Raw genomic sequence first — 8,411 nt, forward strand, 5'->3', positions numbered from 1 at the left:
AGAAGAAGAAGAAGAAGAATGAGAGAAGAAAGAAAAAACAAACCAAAGAAAAAACAAACAGAAACAAATAAACAAAAAATCCTTTGGACCTGCTCTTTGTGGAGCTTGCTAGATTTTGCTCCAATGTTGTTGGATCTTGCCCCTTGGTTTGTGGGTCCCAGGCCTTCTGGGCAGTTCTCTGGTGCAGGCCAATGTGAGTCACTGTCCTTGCCTGGCCCTGAGCAACCTGGCTGAAGCCTTGCAGAGTGGATCCCCAAGTAGTCCAGTGGGCAGGGCCTCCCTAGCACAGAGGCTGTGACTGCTCCAGGACTTGCCCCTTCAATGTACTTGTACTGAGCTGCTTTCTCTTCCTCCACTGAAATGGGCTCTGTGAGGGTAACGGATTGTGTCAGGATGGTTTAAACAGTTTTGCATGTGCCGTAGCTTGTAGGAGGGGCAAGTGGGTGCTTCCTCTCCTTCCAATGCCTCAGCTCTGTCTGGGTCCCTGGCACCCCCTTGTTGCCACCCCAAGCAAGAGGGGATTTTTAAAAAATCCAAAAAAAAAAAAAAACCCACCAAAAAAACAGCCCCCCCCTTGGCTCAATAATCCTTCAACATGGCCAGCTCTTGCTGAGTAGGGCTTCTGCCCAGGCTCCCACCAGGCCAGATGTCTGAGTCCCCCACACCCGCAGGCCTAGCCACATGGGTGCAGCTTTTCAGCCCAGAGCAGTTCCACAGGTGGGAGAAGGGGGGCCTCCTCTTTGTTGGAAGTGGAGAAGATCATGCCTCTTTCCCAGGGCACTCTCAGTGGCCCCCATCCTGCTTTCTGCCACAAGTTCTTTCAGAGAATAATCAGCCCCAGATTCACTGTTGGGTCAGACCCTCGGCAGGTCCGGAGTTCTGCTGACTGGCCCCTCCTGCAAACACAGATCAGGGAGAACTTCCCAGGCTGGTGGTGTAACCAAGCACTCATTTTTTTGCCTGGGACAGTGTGGCCTGAGCACCCCCCCCCCCCCCGGGGACTGAATCACCACTGATTACCACTGTCTGATGTTACATGGGTTCCCCTTCCCTTCTGCTGCACTGGTTTGGGGGGCCCTGTGTGGGGCTGAAACCCTATGCTCCCAGGGGGCAGGAGCTATACTGCTGCACCTTCCCTCCCACTTCCCAGCCACACTGCACAGCTGCATGAGTTGGTTCATCCACTCTGCATCTTCTCCTGTCCCCTCTCTACTCTCCCCACTCACAGCATTTCAGTTCAGTTATTTTCATCTGGTTTTCCAAGTAGAACATTCTTCAGTTTAGCCACAAGTCTGGTCCAAGGCTGTGAGCAAGTGGAGGAAGCTTCCTTAGGCTGTAGCCATCTTGCCCTCCCTAGCCACCTGAGCAGCTTTTAATGCCCAGGTCCTTGTAGAAATGCTGATTCTAGTGCGGAAGCATCATTGTGGACAAAGTACTCAAAATAGAAAATGGAGATAGGTCAAATGGACACTGGATCCAACCTTTAAGAATCCCCAATGTCCAAAGCTGAAAAAATCTGAACAAAATAAATAACATAATATTGTTATAATGCAACATATAAAGATCCATGAATGGATGCTGATATAAATGATTAAATAAGTGAAGGAAAAGCAAGTCTTCCAAAGAGAATTCCCAATAATATATGTAGATACTTCACTTCCTAGGAGGTAGAGCCTATTTCCCCTCTCCCACTTGAGTGTGGGCTGGACTGAGTGACTTGTTTCCAGAGTATGGAAAGGGAAAAATAGCTTTGCAATGAAGAGCCTGGAGAATGCTACCTTAGCCAGATGGTCAAACTCAGCATGCCTCATGTTGTCGTGTTGATAGTATGTACCCTTCAGGATGATGTAATGAGAATAGCACCTCACCTTTGTAGTAATCCTCCCCAAATCCCAATACCTGCCTACCATGAAGAAAACATCAGACAAACCCAAATTGAGGGACGACTTTCCAAAAAATACCTGACCGATTATTCTCATATTTGTCAAGATCATGAACAAGGAAAGACAGAAACTGTCACAGACCAGAGGAGTCTAAGGAGACATGATGATTAAATGCAATGAGCAATCATGGATTGAATTCTGGATAGGAAAAGGTCATTCATAGAAAAACAAGTGACCTCTGAATAAAGTCTTTAGTTCACAGTAATGTACCAATGTTAATGTCTTAGTTTTGACAAACGTACCAGTTACAAAAGATGTGAACATTAGGGGACTGAGTAATGGGTATGCTTACATGAACTCTCTGTATTATCTTTACAACTTTTCTACAAACTTAAAATTATTCCAAAATGTTTATTATAAAACAATAGATGTCTGAGCCTCACCTATAAGGTTCTAATTTTAATTTCTTGGTTAGTGAAGATGATGGTACTTGGGCACCATTATTTTCTAAGAGTTCCCCAGATGATGATGATGTTCAGCCAGAGTAGAGAATCCTTACTCTATACTAGTGGCTCTCAAACTTGAACATGTATCAGAATCCTTTGTGGGGGGAAGGGATTGTTAAGACACAGATTGCTGGGTCCCACCCCCAGAGTTTTAACTTTGGTAGGTCTGGTGTGGAGCTTGGGAGTTTGCACCTCTTACAAGTTCTCAGGTGATGCTGATTTTGCTGGTGTGGGGTCCGCTTTTAACCACTGGTCTATACCAAACTCTTAAGGTGGTTTCTACCAAACCACTGTGAAAAGTAGCAGCATGAGATAAAGCAGTGTGATACAGTGAAAAGAGCTCTAGTTTACAGCTCAAGAGACTTGGATTCTAGTCCTGAATCTGTTATCATTCAGTCATAGGACCTGTATGAAGCACTTCACCTCTTAGCCTGAAACTTCTCATATGCAAAATAAAGAGCCTGGTTTAATGACCACTAAATCAAGAAGTCTATACATCTTCCAAGTTTTAGATTACTATCTAGTTATCTCGGATTTGATAAACAATTTTGCAAAATCTAATTTAGACACCAATATGCCTAAAGCATGAGTGGAAGATTTTTCTCTAGAACACATTATGACTGAAGTAATGAAGACTTTTTAACCATTAAGCCAATATATCCAAATTTAAAACATCCTCATTCCATGTCATCACTATAGCCTAGTCCAGTGATGCTGTTATTGCCCAAAACATTTCTGTAACTCTTTAATATACATCATAGCCAATTTTTAGGCCACAAAAGAAAACCTGTCTTATTACATTTGAAAAATCACACCCCACTGACCAAATGTGATAATTTCTAGCTTTCTCACCCACATTAAGCACCAGACAGCCTCCAAATCACCCTTGGTTATGTCCAAAAATCACAATTTCCCTAAAAGGACAGTCTTTTTAGCCATTAGGGGTAAGAAAACTCATTTGAGAATTTGATAAAAGGGATGGCACCCTCCCCAGAAAAAGACATCAGCACACACACAAAAATTTGCCAACAATTTTAATCCCCAGACTACAACTTAGAAACTTCCCATCTAGGGAGATAAAGATTTACCACTACCAAGAAAATACAAATGTTCAGAGAAGATTCAGAGGAGTCATTTGAAGACTAGTCTGAAGGAAACAAATGCACAATAGGAAAAGCACTGGACTTGGGGTGTGAATACGGAAACTTAAGATCAGAATTCTGATTTGGCTATGTCACTAACCAGTTTAGGGCAAAGAAGTCACTTTCCTGTTAGAGTAAATTTCCTCATGTGCAAAATGGAGGCAGGGAAAAAAGGGGTTGCACCAATGCTTCTCTGTGTGTTCATTAAACCAGCAGCATCAGCAGCACCTAGGAGCTTGTTAAATATGCAAATTCTCAGACCCCATCCCAGACCAAATCTGGAAGTGAGGCCTGGCCATCTGTGTTTTAAAAGCCCTCCAGGGGATGCTGATGCACACTCAAATTTGAGAAACAAACAGCTAAATGACCTCCAAAGTCCCTTCAAGCTCCCAAACTGTACAATTTATTTGGAAAGGATAAACTTCAGTAAGTTAGAATATAAAACCAAAAGCAACAGTCCCAGTCACATCTGTTAAAAAAGATTTCTTACACTTAATTTCTAAGGGATAAAAGACTCTCTATTTTTCTTTATATCCCTCATAGTACCCTTTCAAAACTTATAAATACTAGGTATTCAAATCTTCACCATGTGGGCCAATTTTGACTTAAAAAAAAAAAAATTAGACCCAGAGGTAGGTGAGACAAAAAATACCTTGTTCAACTTTACCTTGTCCAAGGATAGTTCCATCCCTCCCTCCTGCCTGCTACCCAAATTATGCCATGGCTTTATGAACAAAGTAGTAAAGAAAACTACTGGAATTGTCTTAATCTAAAAGCAATAGATATCTCACTTTCAATGAAAATGTGCTCAAGACATACCATCACAACTTATCAAGCAATGTAATTATTCTTCCTTACTGCTAACAAAATACAGAAAGATTTCAAATGGTTATGGTTTTGATTCCAAGCCAAGTAAGTGCAACAGATACTTAATATAATGAATTACTTTCATTTATGGAGGTATGATGATGGTGCCATAGTTAAGTATAAAACAAGAGTGTCCTTATTTGTTTTTAAAATCTGATACTGAAATATATAAAAATGAAAAGTTACCTGGAGTTAGCTTTAGTATCACTGGGAGTTGAGATAAGGTGAGTGGGTGACAGGGTAAAAAAAAAAAACAACAGATTAGCCATGAGAGAAGAGCTGAAGTAGATATGGGTATGTGGGGATTCATTTTACTGTCCTACTTGAAAAGTTTTATAAGACCAAGCTGAAAGTATATAAATTCAGTTATCTGCTACTTTTAAAAGAAAAAATAGGCATATACTAGGATCCTGGCAATCAAATAAACTGGAATGTTAAAAATGTTTTCCCCATTACAAAGGGAAAACCATTTACCTAAATCTAGTATTTGTCAACCTGTTACTAAGAAACATGGATAATGTAATGCAAACATCCCACCATAAGATACAAACTGATATTGACAGGGTAGGGAATTGTCAGACCCAAGTAACAGTGACTCTATTAAGGCTCTTACATCACAAGAATAGAGAAACACTCTAGGGATGATTCTTAAATTGACACCTCTACTTATTTAATACAGCTTGTTGTCCTTCTCACACCAGTCACCTACAACAATTAATTATGGGCAGCAGTTTCGAGCCACTGATTACTCTTCATTGGTAAAATGATAACAGTCTCTATATAAGTCATCAAATCTCTAGGATCAGTACTGCCCAACAGAACTTTCTTAGATAATGGAAATGTTCCGTATCCTGTGGTTTCAAATATAGTAGCCTCTCACTATATGTGGCTACTTGGCACTTGAAGTTTTGCTAACGGGACCAAAGAACTAAATTTTAAATTTTAATTTTAATTTATTTTAAATAGCCACATGTGGCTAGTAATTACCATAATGGACAGTACAGCTCTAAAATAAATAAATAAATAAAACAATAAATAAATAAAACACAAACACACGTTTTACTTAATATCTAACATTTATTAAAAACTGAAGATTACAGAAAAGCATGAGTAAGACTAGCTTTATTACACAAGCTTAATTAACTCACCTTAGACTAATAAATGAAAGAATTTAATATCACAAAAGGAATTTTGAGAATGAGGTTGATTTCAACCTCTAAAAAACAAAAGAAAAGCAGCTAAGACATTTTCTGAAGGAGCGAGCAACCAGACCCCCCTCTAGCGGCAAGAGATAAAGTTGCTGCTGAAAAGCTGAATTGCTTCTGTATCTACATATAAAACTGCTCACAGCCATTTCTTTTATATAATTACAACTTTAAAAGATTCTAGATCAGTATATAAGGAAAATAGATCTGATTTTTTGTAAACAAAAGTTAGACCTAATTTTCAATTGCTATGAATTCTAATCTCTATAGAAATCTGATCTCTCCAGAAAAAAATGATTTGTCAATGAAATTTGAGAAATTGAGGCTTTTACAAAACAAAAGTTTATGGAGCCTTAATCAAACTGTGAGCAAAAAAAATGAGAGCAATTCTCACTTGATAAATTTTCTGGGATGGAACATGGAAAGGAGTGGATTCAGCAGCAATGGGGTTTGTAAAAACTCATGGTACATAAAAACACACACACACACACACACACACAAAAACGAATTAACATATTACAAGAGTACTTAATAAGCGAAACAACTCTTTTCATTCTGATATTCAGTTTCAAAAGACAGTTCTGTCACATTGCCAGTTTTAATTACAACCATACACACTCATTTAGATTTAACTACTGAACTACTACTTTCAAGTACAAGAAGGAACTCAAAATAGAAATGACTTGTGTTACACCTATTGTTTCCCCCTCACAGCTTCAGGAAAAACAGCTTTTATGTGCACTGTAGTAAGTACAGAATGTACAGAAGACAGTTATATACAAAAGTGCCTTAATATAATAATACATTTAGCAGAAATACAGGAAAAAATCCTGGTTAACAATCTGATACATTACAGCATTTAAGACTACTTGAAGATTCTCCAAACGAGTCAACTTCCTACTTGCTTTGGTTATGATACTGATGCTATAGAACTAACCCTTTGAAACCAAAAAAGGGAAATTTTTAACTATCTGTGAAATGTTTTACATGTATTTGTGTTTATCCTTAATAGCTTTTGACAACAGTCTTATTAAACCCCCAACCCAAAGATTTAGAATGGATAATGCCTATATCTAAATTAGAGTACTTAAAAAAGAAATTAAATTGATCCACTACAGGAACAGACCTGGTCTGCTCTATTCCTAAAAGCCTGAGCTAGATAACCTACCCCCGAAGTTTCAACTTAAATCCAATTGGTCAACTACCATTAAAGAGCAAGCAGCTCCACAAAACAAGCCATGGCTTCAGGCCACTGTTCCTTAGAACAATTCAGAATACGTAAATATTAACTTGTCATTTATACAGATTAAGTCTACAACTACCTTTATATAGTCAAAATGCCTATGTATAATTAGAGCAATTCTTCTCTTTTCCACTCCCATCCCTTACCACATAAAAGAACACATATTTCCATAGATTCCACTGACCAAAGATGCAACATCGAAACTTGACAACAAAGAAAACATACTACATATTGAAATCTGAGATCAAACCAGTTTTGCTGAGTTCAATATGAATGTCAATTAAAAATTAATTATTATAATGTGAGCTAGGTTAAAACATTAATAACCTTAATTTAAAATATAACTGTGAGGGGGGCTGAAAATAATTTTAATATTAGAAAAATATGAAAATGAAATTTTAGTGAGTCAACTCAGATCTTCAGCTATACCATGCAACTTCCTTACTCTTAACACCCAGCTAGAGGAATCTGAGTTCCTTCTAAACCTTTTGGAATAAGTAAATTATTTTCCAAAGAATTAAGAATTAAGCACCCTAAGGAGCTATGTGCCAGATACTATCCTGACAGATGCCTACGTTTAACTATCTCTCAGATGCTTCTCACCCATTTATCATATTTTCATTATAAAGACAAAATGTATCTTACTTTGTCAGACTTAAAATGAATCCAAAATTACCACAGTACATGTATATACAAATACTTCTTTTTTAACTAACAGTCCCTTTAAGGATTAAATTTACCTCTAAGTTTAGACATGCTGAATGTCAGTGTGCTCACCATCAATACTATTATTTGAATGCAACTGGAAATTTTCCTATCAACCCTCTCAAACTATAAACTGACTTTAAGTAACTCCCTTTCAATTCCAAGCAAACATTTTTCTTGGAGATAGGAGTGCTAAAAAGTAATTTGTTAAAGGGGAGAGGAGTGTTCCAGCTATTACACAAATGAATGCAAAGAATCCTTAAAGTTAACAAAAGAATCAACTTGCTATATAATCTCTGTTCTTGAAGTACTTTCGCATTAAAAATTATTACCTGGTTTTAAAAAGTATTCTGGCTTATGATGTTTTTCAGGGGGAAAAAATAAAAGAATACATTAAGCTATATTTTAGATAACTTTCAATGTTCTTCAATGACCTAGATGGGTCAAAACATAGTTAGGCAAGTGAAATTTAAAATCTGAAGGTTTTTGTTTTCTTATACTCTATTACCACTGATTGGTTCAATTTAATGGCTTTTCTTACCAATATCCAACAGCATGGGCATTTTAGAAAACTAATTACAACATTTAGATTATTTTTTAGTTTGGAAAAGCCTGATATTGACAAAAAGTATGGAGTTCACCTTTAAGGCACATGAGGCTATATAGAGTGAGCCACAAACAAAAATCTCTGCTAGAGAATCTGGAAACAAGGCTTCTATATTTGTCATGTAGTAACTAATATTTTAAGCATAAATTATTAACATATTTGATAAATTTCACAATTTCTAAAGCTTATCAGAATCTGGATACCTACATAGTATAGGTTCTTTGAATTTTGCCTTTATGAGAGGATTTAGCAC

The sequence above is a fragment of the Miniopterus schreibersii genome (assembly GCF_964146895.1).
Source record: "Miniopterus schreibersii genome assembly, chromosome: X".
Taxonomy (NCBI): domain Eukaryota; kingdom Metazoa; phylum Chordata; class Mammalia; order Chiroptera; family Miniopteridae; genus Miniopterus; species Miniopterus schreibersii.